Genomic DNA, 16796 nt, shown 5'->3' with positions numbered 1-16796 from the left:
TTTTCAGACATATCCTTCAATTGAACGAATGAGGCAAAAAAATTATTTCCTATTTATGTTTCATTCTGTCATCCCTTCATCCCCATGGCAACAGATGTTAATTGATCAGGTTTGCATTACTGATGTTTTTTCAACATGAAACTCCCTGGGCCCGGCGTGTCTTCAAATCAACATGTAACTCCCTGGGCCTGGCTTGGCTTCAAATCAACGTCACTGTCTGGGCCTGGCTTGGCTTCAAATCAACATGAAACTCCATGGGCCTGGCTTCGCTTCAAATCAGCATGTACCTCACTGGGCCTGGCTTGCCTTCAAATCAACGTCACTCTCTGGGCCTGGCTTGGCTTCAAATCAACATGAAACTCCATGGGCCTGGCTTGGCTTCAAATCAACATGAAACTCCCTGGGCCTGGCTTCGCTTCAAATCAACATGTCACTCTCTGGGCCTGGCTTGGCTTCAAAGCAACATGTCACTCTCTGGTCCTGGCTTCGCTTAAAATCAACATGTCACTCTCTGGGCCTGGCTTGGCTTCAAATCAACATGAAACTCCCTGGGCCTGGCTTCGCTTCAAATCAACATGTCACTCTCTGGGCCTGGCTTGGCTTCAAAGCAACATGTCACTCTCTGGTCCTGGCTTCGCTTAAAATCAACATGTCACTCTCTGGGCCTGGCTTGGCTTCAAATCAATATATCACTCTCTGGGCCTGGCTTGGCTTCAAATCAACATCTCACTCTCTGGGCCTGGCGTGGCTTCAAATCAACACGCAACTCTGGGCCTGGCTTGGGCGTGGCTTCAAATTAAACCGGCCTCGCCTCGCCAGTGCTAATTTGGTGCCTGACAAGACCTGTGCGTCCAACATCCTCGGGAGAGAGAGAAAAAAACATCTAAGTTCTTACCAACCAAATTGTGCAATATCTCTACCTGCTCCGATGTTGGGCCCTCTTCAGAGCGTGTCATCATGTCCCACACTCCCTCTGGCCAATCACATTTCCCCAAAATTTCCCCTCTTTCCGGCTGTACTGGCAAGCATGTGAATCCACTTCCTCCAGTGACCTCTACTACACGACTGCATTTGGCTACGATGGCTCCGCCCCTTACAGTGCGAGGGCTGTCGGACAAGATGAGCAGCCTAACTGCCAACATAGGCCCACGGGTGTCTACGAGGGTGCAACCCACCATCAATCCCTCGGTCCCCTGCGAGGACCACGACTCCACAAGCCTCAGCTGGCCAATGGGTTGAGTACCTGCTGCTAACTCTGCCATCACCACTGTCTTGGACCTGGGAGGCACGGTCACAGTGTGTGGCACCTCTAGCCACGTCCCCTGCACCTCCTGGTCATCCCCCATTCCCACCAACTGCAGCCTCTCAGTGCCCAACTACATATGACCATGCCCAAAGTCTAGTTGGCAGTCGTGTTCCACCAGGAAACTCAATCCCAGCCGAGCATGGCCCCGTTCGCTCAGCTCATTCTAGTTTCCCGCACACTCTATTGCGACAGGCCCAGGCATAGGTGATGGTCCTCTTTCTGGCACCTGTGGACCCACTGGGGGCCCCCACCTGTCTGGACTGTGAAGCCTGTTAGGAGGAGGTGGCCCAGGTGGTTGCCGACAATCCCTCTGCCGGTGCCCCCTTCTCCCACATCTAAAACAAGTCCCCATGAACGGACCGCTCTGGTACCCAGGCGGAGCATCCCTTACTCCCGGACCATCCTGATGAAAATCAGGCCGTCCTGATGGCAAACCTGGACCAGACTGCCGTGACTCACCCCCTGCAAATTTACCCCCTGTCAAACCTGACAGCTGGCGGCTGATCCCCCTTAACATTCGGCCTATGACCATATCCTCCGGCTTTCTTCCTGGTCCCGCACCTCCGCCTGCCGTACCGTCACAGGTGCCCTCTCTGATGCGCGGTTCGACCTCCTCAAAAAGGTCAGTCTCGCCGCGCATTCCACTGCTCGGTGCACCGTGGCCGGGTCCTGCAACTCCACCAGAATCCGGACCTCGGGGTCAGGAAGAGCCGCCATAAATTTCTCTATCGCCAGCTTATCCCACGCTTGTGCGGGTAGGTCCCGGTATGCAATCCTCACAGATTGGTAAATATCCTGGGCCATCTCCTGCAACGTCTCGTTTGGTTTCTGCCTACGATGCAGCAGCTGTGCCCTGACCAGGTCGCACCTCGCACTTGTCCCATACCTGTGGTTCAAGGCATCACAGTTGCCCTTACTGGTCAATATTCCCTCTGGGACTACGATTAGCACGTCTGCGGCTGACCCCCTCAGTGTTGCCACCAGATTCCCCATGCGCTCCCGCTCTCCCCAACCATTGAGCTGAGACACACATTCAAATTGTGTCAGGAAAGCCTCCAAACTCCCCGACCCATCAAAATGCACAACGGGGATTGCCTTTCCAGAGACTCTACTCCCCGATTCCCCTCTGTCCAAATCCAGCCCGAGGCCAAAACACCCCCCAACTGGGTAATCGGTTTCGGAGTCTCTGGTGCCCAAATGTGGTTTGTGGGGAGGGTCCCTTGGGTCACCTTAATCTCGTCCTGGAGCTCCTTAACGGACCGACTCACCTCTTCCCCTCAGACTGTTTGACCCGAGCAACCTCTCCTTTGATGGTATTGTCCCAGGCCTCCAGTCGCTCCTTCATCAAATCACTCAGCCTGTCATCAGTCAATTGCGGCCCCCACGGGCCTTTATCAACAAACACCCACTCCTGCTCCGTTACACGGGCTTCCAACCCTGTTACCTCCTCGGCCAATTCGACCCCTTGTTGTTTGAGGAGTCCCCATTCCTCTACCTGTTGCCGCATTCTGGCATCCACCCGGCCCCGATGGCCTTCCAGATCTCCATTTACTTTATCAATTCTGGTATTTGTGGCGCCAATTCTATCCTCCAATTTCCCCCCCATTCGGACAGCTTGGGTCATGCCCTCTTCTATTTTCGATGTTAATTCTTCCCTCTTTAGCTCTAACTCTATCCCCATGGACTTTTCCATTTCACCGAATTTAGTTTCTACTTTGCCCTCAAATTCACCCAGTCCGTCTGTAATTTGATTTTGCATTTTCCCCTCAATGTTATCAATTCGTTCCCCCAGTTGTTGTTATTTCCTCTATTTTATCAAATCTGTTTTCCATCCTATCCATCTGTTCCTTTAATTCCCCCCTCAATCCATCAATTTTATCACTCTGGGCATTCAATTCCCCCTTCAACCCATCAATTTTCTTTCCCATTCCTTCACTGTGTCCTTCCAATCGATCACTCATTCCCTTCATTCCTTCCCTATATTCATTCCCCTGGGACTCCATTTTATTGGTCATCTCTAACATAAAATCCCTATTTCATTCCATCCATTTTGTTATTTAATCGCTCATTCTGAGCATTCATTCCCTCAAATTTATCGTTCATTTCCCTCATTTCATTCCTTTGGGAATACATTTTTTCACTCATTCCCTTAATCTCCCTGAATAATCGATCCCAAATCTGGTCGGGTATCGCGGCCGCTCCAATTGTTCCCGGCTCCCCGGGAGGGGAGGAGGATGGGTTGGTGCTCAGGACGGGGGAGGTTCCAAGACTAACCTCCAATTCCCCTACCTCCAGTTCACCTTCTGAGCTGACAGAAGCCTCGCAACGCACCTCCATTTCACCGACCTCCGACATCCGCTTTGAGGAAAAGTCGTTTCCCGCGCGCGTATTTATTTTTACCTCACAAATAAAATTTACATTTTCCGAAGACGCGATATCGCGCTTCGTGTGCCGAATCGACGATGCAAATTTCTCCGCCTCGACACGATGAACAAATTTCGGTTCCAAATGCTGGGCGGGATTTTTCACCCAGCCGGCGTCGACTCGCTACCTCCGGACAAAAAAATTGTCCGCGAGGTTCGAATCCCAACTGCCTGACAAACATTTGTCGTGCGGCCGCCTCTGATGAAAATCAGGCGGTCACGGAGGCCGATCGCGAAGGCCTTAGCTCTCGAGGCGAAAACTCAATGGCGGACTCGAAGATAGAAAGCTATACACAATTGTGCAGGGTGGAGGGGCGGCGCAAGACCCCTGCAGTCCAACCTGTTCTCAGGGCGTCTCCAATGCTGCTGCATATTAAATAAATCATACGGAAAACTGCGTTCAAGTATAATTATACAGAAAATACAATGATTAATTAACGGTTCTGAGAACAAAGAAATGCCACGCTATGCTATGATGCTCTAAACCCCCTATATGGAGTACTCCCACTCGACAGACTTATTAAACAAACAAAACGAAATGAACAAGGAGGGTGTGTGTGCTTGTGGTGCGTTCTTAGCTTTGCTCGCTCGGGAGCATGGCGTGGAGATGGTGCAGGCATCGAACAGCTAGGCCCCGACACGTGGTACGGGAAGGGGGTCTCCCCGACGCGACTCGCTCGCCGGCCCCGGTCCTCTCGCACCCAAACTCTCAAACGCTCGCGCCTCGCCCCGTCCGAAGGACCACGGTTCCAGCCGCTGTCGTCTCTGCTCGGCGCTTTGGAGATCGTGGGTGGTCGGCGATGGAACGCGCGAGGCCACGAACGCGGCAACCAACGGGCGAACGTCGGCACAACAGCCGTCAGCCGGCCACGCAAGCACGCGATCGCGATCCGATAGTGGCATGACGCCATGACGTCGACACGTCCCAAATGCGGACACCGAAGTCCTCCCGGAAACGCGCAACGACCATCGCACAAAGTGGACATTTTGGTGAGAGTTTAGTTTTAATGGAAAAGGAAAAAGAACGAGTCGAACGACGGAACCTTCTCGGTACTTGAACACATGAAGGACAAGAGAGGAACTTTTACACAGGAGAAGGTCATTTGTCCCATCAAGTCTATGTCATGTCAACACCACATCAATTTAATATTCAACATTGGACGGAGAACCCGGTGGATAAATATCGGGAAAATTACATGAAGAAACTGTCCCTTTAAAACTCACCTCTTTGAAGATGTCACCCCGTACATGGTGGTAAATGGGGTGAAAGATGGTAATTGATAAGAGTACGAGCAAAAACAGCGCGATGAGACGAGACACAACCTTCATGTTTCACTTCTCACGAACAATGGAAGGAACAGCAATTGTGGGTTCAATTATGACGCTGAGAACAATTGTAACCATAGAGACAGAGAGGACAACGGTTAACTCGATCGGAAGTTTAATTACAAATAACTAGAAACATTAAAATAAGATAACTCGCAATTCAAACAATTAACATTTACGAGATGAACACCTTTATTTTTAAACAGTAATTTTAATTTCAGTGTTTTAATTTTCAGAAATATCCTTCAATTGAACGAATGAGGCAAAAAATTTCATTCCGATTTATGTTGCATTCTGTCATCCCTTCATCCCCATGGCAACAGATGTCAATTGATCAGGTTTGCATTGCTGATGTTTTTTCAACATGTAACTCATGTATCAACATGTAACTCCCTGGGCCTGGCTTGGCTTCAAATCAACATGCAACTCACTGGGCCTGGCTCAGCTTCAAATCAACATGTAAATCTCTGGGCCTGGCTCGGCTTCAAATCAACATGTAACTCTCTGGGCCTGGCTCGGCTTCAAATCAACATGTAACTGAACATGTAACATGTAACTGCAATGTAATGTAATGTAATGTAATTACATGTGACATGTAACTCAACATGTAACTTTCTGTGTCTACCCTCAGGAGTGCCAGGAAGCACTATCTCTCCACACTCAAGAATGAACTCTCAAACCTGTCTCCTTCCTCCAAATCCTGGTGGCGCCTGGTCCAATCCGTTTCTGGTGTTTGTTCCCCTTCTGGCATGTAACTCTGTAATTCTGGGGGAATGATCCCATCTATAATCCTGGGGGAATTATCTCATCTGTAATTCTGGGGGAATTATCTCATCTGTAATCCTGGGGGAATTATCCCATCTGTAATCCTGGGGGAATTATCCCATCTGTAATCCTGGGGGAATTATCTCATCTGTAATCCTGGGGGAATTATCCCATCTGTAATCCTGGGGGAATTATCCCATCTGTAATCCTGGGGGAATTATCCCATCTGTAATCCTGGGGAAATTATCCCATCTGTAATCCTGGGGGAATTATCTCATCTGTAATCCTGGGGGAATTATCCCATCTGTAATCCTGGGGGAATTACCTCATCTGTAATCCTGGGGGAATGATCTCATCTGTAATTCTGGGGAAATTATCATCTGTCATCCTGGGGGAATTATCCCATCTATAATCCTGGGGGAATTATCCCATCTGTAATCCTGGGGGAATTATCTCATCTGTAATCCTGGAGAAATTATCTCATCTGTAATTCTGGGGAAATTATCTCATCTGTAATCCTGGGGGAATTATCTCATCTGTAATTCTGGGGAATTATCTCATCTGTAATCCTGGGGGAATTATCCCATCTGTAATCCTGGGGGAATTATCTCATCTGTAATCCTGGGGGAATGATCTCATCTGTAATTCTGGGGGAATTATCTCATCTGTAATCCTGGGGGAATTATCCCATCTGTAATCCTGGGGGAATTATCCCATCTGTAATCCTGGGGGAATTATCTCATCTGTAATTCTGGGGGAATTATCTCATCTGTAATCCTGGGGGAATTATCCCATCTGTAATCCTGGGGGAATTATCCCATCTGTAATCCTGGGGGAAATATCTCATCTGTAATCCTGGGGGAATTATCCCATCTGTAATCCTGGGGAAATTATCCCATCTGTAATCCTGGGGGAATTATCTCATCTGTAATCCTGGGGGAATTATCCCATCTGTAATCCTGGGGGAATTATCTCATCTGTAATCCTGGGGGAATTATCCCATCTGTAATCCTGGGGGAATTATCCCATCTGTAATCCTGGAGAAATTATCTCATCTGTAATTCTGGAGAAATTATCCCATCTGTAATCCTGGGGGAATTATCCCATCTGTAATTCTGGGGGAATTATCTCATCTGTAATTCTGGGGAAATTATCTCATCTGTAATTCTGGGGAAATTATCTCATCTGTAATCCTGGGGGAATTATCCCATCTGTAATCCTGGAGAAATTATCTCATCTGTAATTCTGGAGAAATTATCCCATCTGTAATCCTGGGGGAATGATCTCATCTGTAATTCTGGGGAAATTATCATCTGTCATCCTGGGGGAATTATCCCATCTATAATCCTGGGGGAATTATCCCATCTGTAATCCTGGAGAAATTATCTCATCTGTAATTCTGGGGAAATTATCTCATCTGTAATTCTGGGGAAATTATCTCATCTGTAATCCTGGGGGAATTATCTCATCTGTAATTCTGGGGAAATTATCCCATCTGTAATCCTGGGGGAATTATCTCATCTGTAATCCTGGGGGAATTATCCCATCTGTAATCCTGGGGGAATTATCTCATCTGGCTGGCGAGGGTTCGTTTATTCTCAGCTCTCCACGCTATCCATCGAAATCGAAGTTAAGTAATTGTTCCCATTTGTATTTTCGTTACAACTATTTATTTTATGGTGTATATATTGTCTCCCGACGAAGATTTTCGGTGCAAATCTTTCATACCTGTATTGAAAATCGTGTTAATTCGGGTCGTGTTTTGAGGCCTTGTAGTTGTACAGTGAACACTGTACAACCTTGAGGCTTTGTTTTTTTCTCTCAGCGGTCCGTGTTTTTTTGTGATCCAATAACTTTCGTTCTCTGTTTTCCCAATCTTTTCACCCCATGGCCCTCTTCCTTGTGTAAATCACAACTCAAAAAAATCCAAAAAAAAAAAAACATTTTCCTTCTCTGTTCTCATTCGTTTATTCATTCTTATTCGTTCGTTCGTTCGTTCTTCGACCTCGTGTTTCTCCCCCATTTCCCCAGATAGAGTGTCAAATTTCAACTCGTTATTTTATCGTCCATGCGTTATCGTTTTGATTATAGTTACTTTTGGTTTGAATTTCCTGTAAGTTGTAATTATTTAATCGTGTTCTGCTCCTCGTGTGCGGTCTTGTAGTTGTACCCCCGTCGGTGTTTGTTATCTTGATCGTGTTTTGCTTGGCTCTTAGTTTTTTTTCCCCTTCTACCCCGAACATAATACTCTGTCTAACGTTCTAAATCCCCACCTCCCCCCCCCCCCACCCCCAAAAACCAAACAAACAAACAAAAAAAAACCAAAAACATATATTTTCCTTTCTCCACGTGTACTGTCGACTCATCCTGTATTTTCTGTCCAGGTGTGCTGTTCGCCCCGCCCCCATTAACTCCTTGCCATCCACCGTTTGCCCTTCACGTGACTCGTGGTGGTCCCTCTCGGCTCTCCCCCCGTTGGTATTTTTGTGCACATAAGATTGTTCACGGTGCTGTTTAAATATTATTTAAGTATGTATAACCTTTCCCCTTCAGTGTTTTACTCAGTGGTATTTTACAACACGCTGTTTTTCTTCCTATTTAAAAGGCTTTTCGCAATTTCCTCTCCAACTCATTCCACCTCAAAAAAAAGAAATTCAATATCTTATACGTCTCCCTCACTACATGGTCTAAATTCACATTCTTTCCATCCCTCCATCATTCTGAACCGGATTGCTAACTTGAAAATCACAACAAACCCAATTTGTTTTCAATGTTCGTCTTTCATTAATCATCCACTTTCTAAACTCCCCTCTTGCCCCTCCCATCCAAATCCCTCCCCTTGCTCCTACACTCCTAAACTCCCCCCTTGCCCCGCCACTCTTAAACTCCCCCCCTGCCCCTCCACTCCAGAACTCCCCCCTTGCCCTTCCACTCCTGAACTCCCCCCTTGCCCTTCCCCTCCTAAACTCCCCCCTCACTCCTCCCCTTCAAAACTCCCCCCCAACCCCTCCCATTCAAATCTCCCCCCATACCATTCCTCTCCAATTCTCCCTCCTCCCCCCTCCTCCTCAAAGCTGCCTCCTCCCCAATTCGTCTCCCTTCTTTCTCATACCTCCACCCCCCCCAACCTTCTTCTTTCCTCTGCCCCCTCTCAAACAACCCCTCACTGTGCCTCATCCCTTCACCTTCAAACCTTTCATCCTCCTCATCCTTCCCTTTCTTGGAACTCTTCTGCAATCGCTGACACACTAACAACTGCTCTCCCTACCTCCCCCTCTCATCCTTCATCTTACCCTACTCCTCCCCTCCCCTGTCCTGTACCCGATGCTCCCCCTCTCTCTTCATTAACGGTATGGACCTCAAACATCCGGGGCCTTCGCTCAAACCTGACTGATCTCTCCATACAGGTTGCTTCTGACAATCCAGACTTGATCTGCTTAACAGAGACTTTCCTCCTTCAAGATGTCTCTGATTCCCTAATATCTCTTCCTGGTTACTCCCTCCTCCGGTATGATAGACCTGAGCCTCGGCCTGGTGGTGGGGTGGCTATCCTTATCAAAAACTCTCTTCCTCACTCTCCTTGCACTGCTCTCTCTCCTCCTCACCCCCAGGAGTACCTCTGGCTACGGCTTCCTCTCCGCTCCCACCTTTTGTTCATATGTGTTCTGTACCGTCCCCCAAACAGTGATGACTCCATCTACATTTCACTGTCTGACAACATGGACCAACTTCTATCCACTCATCCCAACTCTCTCTTCCTCATATGTGGTGACTTCAATTGTCATCATGCCACCTGGTTGGGTGTGGGTTCCTCCCTCACCAGTCATGGCACCTCAGCAAAGGACTTCTGTGACTCACTGGGCTTGACACAATCTGTCAATTTCCCGACCCGGATCTCAGCCAATGGAGTATCTTCACTTCTAGACTTGGTTATGACTAACTTCCCTGCTAATGTCTGCTGCTCTTCTTCTGCTCCAATCGGTTCTTCTGATCATATGCTTGTCAAAGTGGACATCTCTCTGGCCATTCTCAGAGAGCCTCCTCAGCGTCGACGAGTCTGGCATTTCACTCAGGCCGACTGGGACGGTCTTCAAGCAGCCATCAATCGTCTGGATTGGTCTCCCATCTCCACTGCCTCTGACATCAATTCTTCCTGGGAATTCTTCCAAAGCAAACTGATCTCTCTCATGCACAGATTTATCCCATCTCGCCTTCAGTTGTCTTACCCTTCCTCCCGTCCATGGTACACTGAATCTTGTGGTGAGGCAGTTGCCCTGAAACAACTTGCCTTTGCCTCTTGGAAGGCTAATCCAACTGAAGGAAATCTCAGTTCCTTCCACCAAGCTCGGAACAAGTGTGTGTCTACCCTCAGGAGTGCCAGGAAGCACTATCTCTCCTCTCTCAAGAATGAACTCTCAAACCTGTCTCCTTCCTCCAAATCCTGGTGGCGTCTGGTCAAATCCGTTTCTGGTGTTTGTTCCCCCTCCATCCCCTCCCTTACCTCAAATGGCCACACAGTTGACATCGCACGAGACAAAGCCGAATGCCTCAACTCTGTGTTTGCCTCAAAATCCTTAGTCCCAAACCCATCTCTCTCTGTTCCCACCTTTCCCAGTCGAACCAAACTGCTCCTGGACTCTGTGACCTTCTCTCCTGACAAGGTAGAGGAGTTTTTGTCAAACCTCGACTCTGATTCTGCAACTGGACCAGATGGCATCAGCCCACGGGTCCTAAAATCCTGCTCTGCCGCTCTATCTCACCCTCTCTCTGTTCTTTTCACCCTATCTTTTGCTCAAAGTCATCTGCCAGCATCCTGGAAATCAGCAAACATTACCGCTTCACACAAAAAAGGTGCAAAAACAGATCCTTGCAACTACAGACCAATCAGCCTGCTCCCAATTATCAGCAAAGTCATGGAATCCATCATTGCTTCGGATATGAAATCTTTCCTCTTCTCCAATGGCTTGATCTCTGACCATCAATTTGGTTTCAGACCAGGTCACTCTACTCTGGACATGCTGCTTCTGCTGTCTCAACAATGGATGGAGGTCCTCAATGCCAAACAGGAAATCAGAGCTGTCTCCCTTGACATATCACGGGCCTTTGATACGGTCTGGCACCAAGCTCTGCTCACCAAACTCTCCTCCTATGGTATCCATGGAAATCTCCATGCATGGCTTGCGGACTTCCTCTCTGGTCGTAGTCAACGTGTGGCCCTGAATGGATTTCTCTCATCTCCCCTTCCTGTTCAGGCTGGAGTTCCCCAAGGAAGTGTGCTGGGCCCTGTGCTTTTTCTGGTCTTTATCAATGATCTCTCCGACTCTCTGGAAAATCCTCTCTATCTCTTTGCTGACGACTCCACTCTCTGCCGCTCCATTCCTCTTCCCTCAGATCGGCAGTCTGCAGCCTCCTCACTCTCTGAAGACCTGGACAAAATCACAGACTGGTCAAACAAGTGGAACATGTCTTTCAATCCTGACAAATCTCACTCTCTTACTATGTCTCTCCGAAAAGATCGACTGGACAACCCTCCCATCTACTTTCTCAACAATCCTCTCCAAGAAGTTCTGTCGCTCAAGCTTTTGGGTCTCACTATCTGCCATGATCTCTCTTGGGAAAACCACATTTCCAAGCTGGCCTCCAAAGCCAGTCGCCGACTGGGCATCCTCCGTCGTGCGAAGTCCTTCCTCGGCACACCTGAGCTCCTCACCACATACAAGGCTTTCATCCGCAGCTCAATGGAATACTGTTCTCCCCTCTGGGCTGGTGCTCCTGCCTCACACCTGGCTCGGCTTCACGCTGTTGAATCCAAAGCTTTCAAAATCATTGGAATCTCCCGCGATGAAGCTATCTCTGAGGGCCTTTCACTCACTCACCGCAGGCAGGTAGGGGGTCTTTCTGTCTTCTACCGACTCCTCTCCGGCCTTGCTCCCCCAGCTCTCTCTGTGCTCTGTCCCCCAAATATTCCTACAGGTCGCACAAGATCTGCCAGCAACCCTCTGATGGTTAAACTGCCGAAATCTCGGCTCTCTGCTCACCTTCACTCTTTCATTCCTCTTTTCTCCCGCCTCTGGAACAAACTCCCACACTCCCTTCAATCCCTCTCCTCCCTCCAGGTCTTTAAAACAGCTGTTCACCACCATCTCTTATCTTCCCCCATCCAAAACCTTGATCTTTTCTACCCCCACTAATTCACCCCAGATCCACCTTGTTTGAAATTCCAAATTCTTTCCTGGAAATCCTGGCAGTGTCCATATGGTTATACCTCTCCCACCCCCCCCCCCCATTCACATGCCTCCCCCCAAAGCCCTCTCCCTCCCACAGATCTCTCGATGTCTCCATGTCTCTCGGTGCCTGCTCTCAAATGTTGTGTTTGTGTCCTTCCCCCTCTCTCCCCATCTTGTCTACCGCTCCCGATGTTATTTGTTTTATGTGTCTGTTTGTCTTTCTGTGTGATTCATGTTCGCTCTTTCACGAGCCTCGATCTTGTATACAAAAAAAAAAAAAAAAAAAAAAAAAAAATCTGTAATCCTGGGGGAATGATCTCATCTGTAATTCTGGGGAAATTATCATCTGTCATCCTGGGGGAATTATCCCATCTATAATCCTGGGGAAATTATCTCATCTGTAATTCTGGGGAAATTATCTCATCTGTAATTCTGGGGAAATTATCATCTGTCATCCTGGGGGAATTATCTCATCTGTAATTCTGGGGGAATTATCTCATCTGTAATCCTGGGGGAATTATCCCATCTGTAATCCTGGGGGAATTATCCCATCTGTAATCCTGGGGGAATTATCTCATCTGTAATCCTGGGGGAATTATCAAATCTGTAATCCTGGGGAAATTATCCTATCTGTAATCCTGGGGGAATTATCTCATCTGTAATCCTGGGGGAATTATCCCATCTGTAATCCTGGGGGAATTATCTCATCTGTAATCCTGGGGGAATGATCTCATCTGTAATTCTGGGGAAATTATCATCTGTCATCCTGGGGGAATTATCCCATCTATAATCCTGGGGGAATTATCCCATCTGTAATCTTGGGGGAATTATCCCATCTGTAATCCTGGAGAAATTATCTCATCTGTAATTCTGGGGAAATTATCTCATCTGTAATTCTGGGGAAATTATCTCATCTGTAATCCTGGGGGAATTATCTCATCTGTAATTCTGGGGAAATTATCCCATCTGTAATCCTGGGGGAATTATCTCATCTGTAATCCTGGGGGAATTATCCCATCTGTAATCCTGGGGGAATTATCTCATCTGTAATCCTGGGGGAATGATCTCATCTGTAATTCTGGGGAAATTATCATCTGTCATCCTGGGGGAATTATCCCATCTATAATCCTGGGGGAATTATCCCATCTGTAATCCTGGGGGAATTATCTCATCTGTAATTCTGGGGAAATTATCTCATCTGTAATTCTGGGGAAATTATCATCTGTAATCCAGGGGGAATTATCCCATCTGTAATCCTGGGGGAATTATCCCATTTGTAATCCTGGGGGAATTATCCCATCTGTAATCCTGGGGGAATTATCCCATCTGTAATCCTGGGGGAATTATCCCATTTGTAATCCTGGGGGAATTATCCCATCTGTAATCCTGGGGAATTATCTCATCTGTAATCCTGGGGGAATTATCTCATCTGTAATTCTGGGGAAATTATCTCATCTGTAATCCTGGGGAAATTATCTCATCTGTAATCCTGGGGAAATTATCTCATCTGTAATTCTGGGGAAATTGTCCCATCTGTAATTCTGGGGGAATTATCCCATCTGTAATCCTGGGGGAATTATCCCATCTGTAATCCTGGGGAAATTATCTCATCTGTAATTTTGGGGAAATTATCCCATCTGTAATCCTGCGGGAATTATCCCATCTGTAATCCTGGGGGAATTATCCCATCTGTAATCCTGCGGGAATTATCCCATCTGTAATGCTGGGGGAATTATCCCATCTGTAATCCTGCGGGAATTATCTCATCTGTAATTCTGGGGAAATTATCCCATCTGTATTTCCTGGTGGAATTATCCCATCTGTAATCCTGGGGAAATTATCCCATCTGTAATCCTGGGGGAATTATCCCATCTGTAATCTTGGGGGAATTATCTCATCTGTAATCCTGGGGGAATTATCATCTGTAATCCTGGGGGAATTATCTCATCTGTAATTCTGGGGGAATTATCTCATCTGTAATCCTGGGGGAATTATCTCATCTGTAATCCTGGGGAATTATCCCATCTGTAATCCTGGGGGAATTATCCCATCTGTAATCCTGGGGGAATTATCCCATCTGTAATCCTGGGGAAATTATCTCATCTGTAATCCTGGGGGAATTATCCCATCTGTAATCCTGGGGGAATTATCTCATCTGTAATCCTGGGGAAATTATCTCATCTGTAATCCTGGGGGAATTATCTCATCTCTAATCCTGGGGGAATTATCCCATCTGTAATCCTGGGGAAATTATCCCATCTGTAATCCTGGGGGAATGATCTCATCTGTAATCCTGGGGGAATTATCTCATCTGTAATCCTGGGGGAATTATCTCATCTGTAATTCTGGGGGAATTATCTCATCTGTAATATTGGGGGAATTATCCCATCTGTAATCCTGGGGGAATTATTCCATCTGTAATCCTGGGGGAATTATCTCATCTGTAATTCTGGGGGTATTATCCCATCTGTAATCCTGGGGGAATTATCCCATCTGTAATCCTGGGGGAATTATCCCATCTGTAATCCTGGGGGAATTATCCCATCTGTAATCCTGGGGGAATTATCTCATCTGTAATTCTGGGGAAATTATCATCTGTCATCCTGGGGGAATTATCCCATCTATAATCCTGGGGGAATTATCCCATCTGTAATCCTGGGGGAATTATCTCATCTGTAATCCTGGAGAAATTATCTCATCTGTAATTCTGGGGAAATTATCTCATCTGTAATTCTGGGGAAATTATCTCATCTGTAATCCTGGGGGAATTATCTCATCTGTAATTCTGGGGAAATTATCCCATCTGTAATCCTGGGGGAATTATCTCATCTGTAATCCTGGGGGAATTATCCCATCTGTAATCCTGGGGGAATTATCTCATCTGTAATCCTGGGGGAATGATCTCATCTGTAATTCTGGGGAAATTATCATCTGTCATCCTGGGGGAATTATCCCATCTATAATCCTGGGGGAATTATCCCATCTGTAATCCTGGGGGAATTATCTCATCTGTAATCCTGGAGAAATGATCTCATCTGTAATTCTGGGGAAATTATCTCATCTGTAATTCTGGGGAAATTATCTCATCTGTAATCCAGGGGGAATGATCTCATCTGTAATTCTGGGGAAATTATCTCATCTGTAATTCTGGGGAAATTATCATCTGTAATCCAGGGGGAATTATCCCATCTGTAATCCTGGGGGAATTATCCCATCTGTAATCCTGGGGGAATTATCCCATTTGTAATCCTGGGGGAATTATCCCATCTGTAATCCTGGGGGAATTATCCCATCTGTAATCCTGGGGGAATTATCCCATCTGTAATCCTGGGGGAATTATCCCATCTGTCATCCTGGGGGAATTATCCCATCTATAATCCTGGGGGAATTATCCCATCTGTAATCCTGGGGGAATTATCTCATCTGTAATCCTGGAGAAATTATCTCATCTGTAATTCTGGGGAAATTATCTCATCTGTAATCCTGGGGGAATTATCTCATCTGTAATTCTGGGGAAATTATCCCATCTGTAATCCTGGGGGAATTATCTCATCTGTAATCCTGGGGGAATTATCCCATCTGTAATCCTGGGGGAATTATCTCATCTGTAATCCTGGGGGAATGATCTCATCTGTAATTCTGGGGAAATTATCATCTGTAATCCTGGGGGAATGATCTCATCTGTAATTCTGGGGAAATTATCCCATCTGTAATCCTGGGGGAAATATCTCATCTGTAATCCTGGAGAAATTATCTCATCTGTAATTCTGGGGAAATTATCTCATCTGTAATCCTGGGGGAATTATCTCATCTGTAATTCTGGGGAAATTATCATCTGTAATCCAGGGGGAATTATCCCATCTGTAATCCTGGGGGAATTATCCCATCTGTAATCCTGGGGGAATTATCCCATTTGTAATCCTGGGGGAATTATCCCATCTGTAATCCTGGAGAAATTATCTCATCTGTAATTCTGGCGAAATTATCTCATCTGTAATCCTGGGGGAATTATCCCATCTGTAATCCTGGGGGAATTATCTCATCTGTAATTCTGGGGAAATTATCATCTGTAATCCAGGGGGAATTATCCCATCTGTAATCCTGGGGGAATTATCTCATCTGTAATCCTGGGGGAATTATCTCATCTGTAATGCTGGGGGAATTATCTCATCTGTAATCCTGGGGGAATTATCTCATCTGTAATCCTGGGGGAATTATCTCATCTGTAATCCTGGGGGAATTATCTCATCTGTAATCCTGGGGGAATTATCCCATCTGTAATCCTGGGGGAATTATCTCATCTGTAATTCTGGGGAAATTATCATCTGTAATCCAGGGGGAATTATCTCATCTGTAATCCTGGGGGAATTATCTCATCTGTAATCCTGGGGGAATTATCTCATCTGTAATGCTGGGGGAATTATCTCATCTGTAATCCTGGGGGAATTATCTCATCTGTAATCCTGGGGGAATTATCTCATCTGTAATCCTGGGGGAATTATCTCATCTGTAATCCTGGGGGAATTATCTCATCTGTAATCCTGGGGGAATTATCTCATCTGTAATCCTGTGGGAATTATCTCATCTGTAATCCTGGGGGAATTATCCCATCTGTAATCCTGTGGGAATTATCTCATCTGTAATCCTGTGGGAATTATCTCATCTGTAATCCTGGGGGAATTATCCCATCTGTAATCCTGTGGGAATTATCTCATCTGTAATCCTGGGGGAATTATCCCATCTGTAATC

Source organism: Myxine glutinosa, chromosome 7 (genome assembly GCF_964187855.1).
Source record: "Myxine glutinosa chromosome 7, kmMyxGlut1.1, whole genome shotgun sequence".
Lineage (NCBI taxonomy): Eukaryota > Metazoa > Chordata > Myxini > Myxiniformes > Myxinidae > Myxine > Myxine glutinosa.
This window is presented reverse-complemented; position numbering follows the sequence as displayed.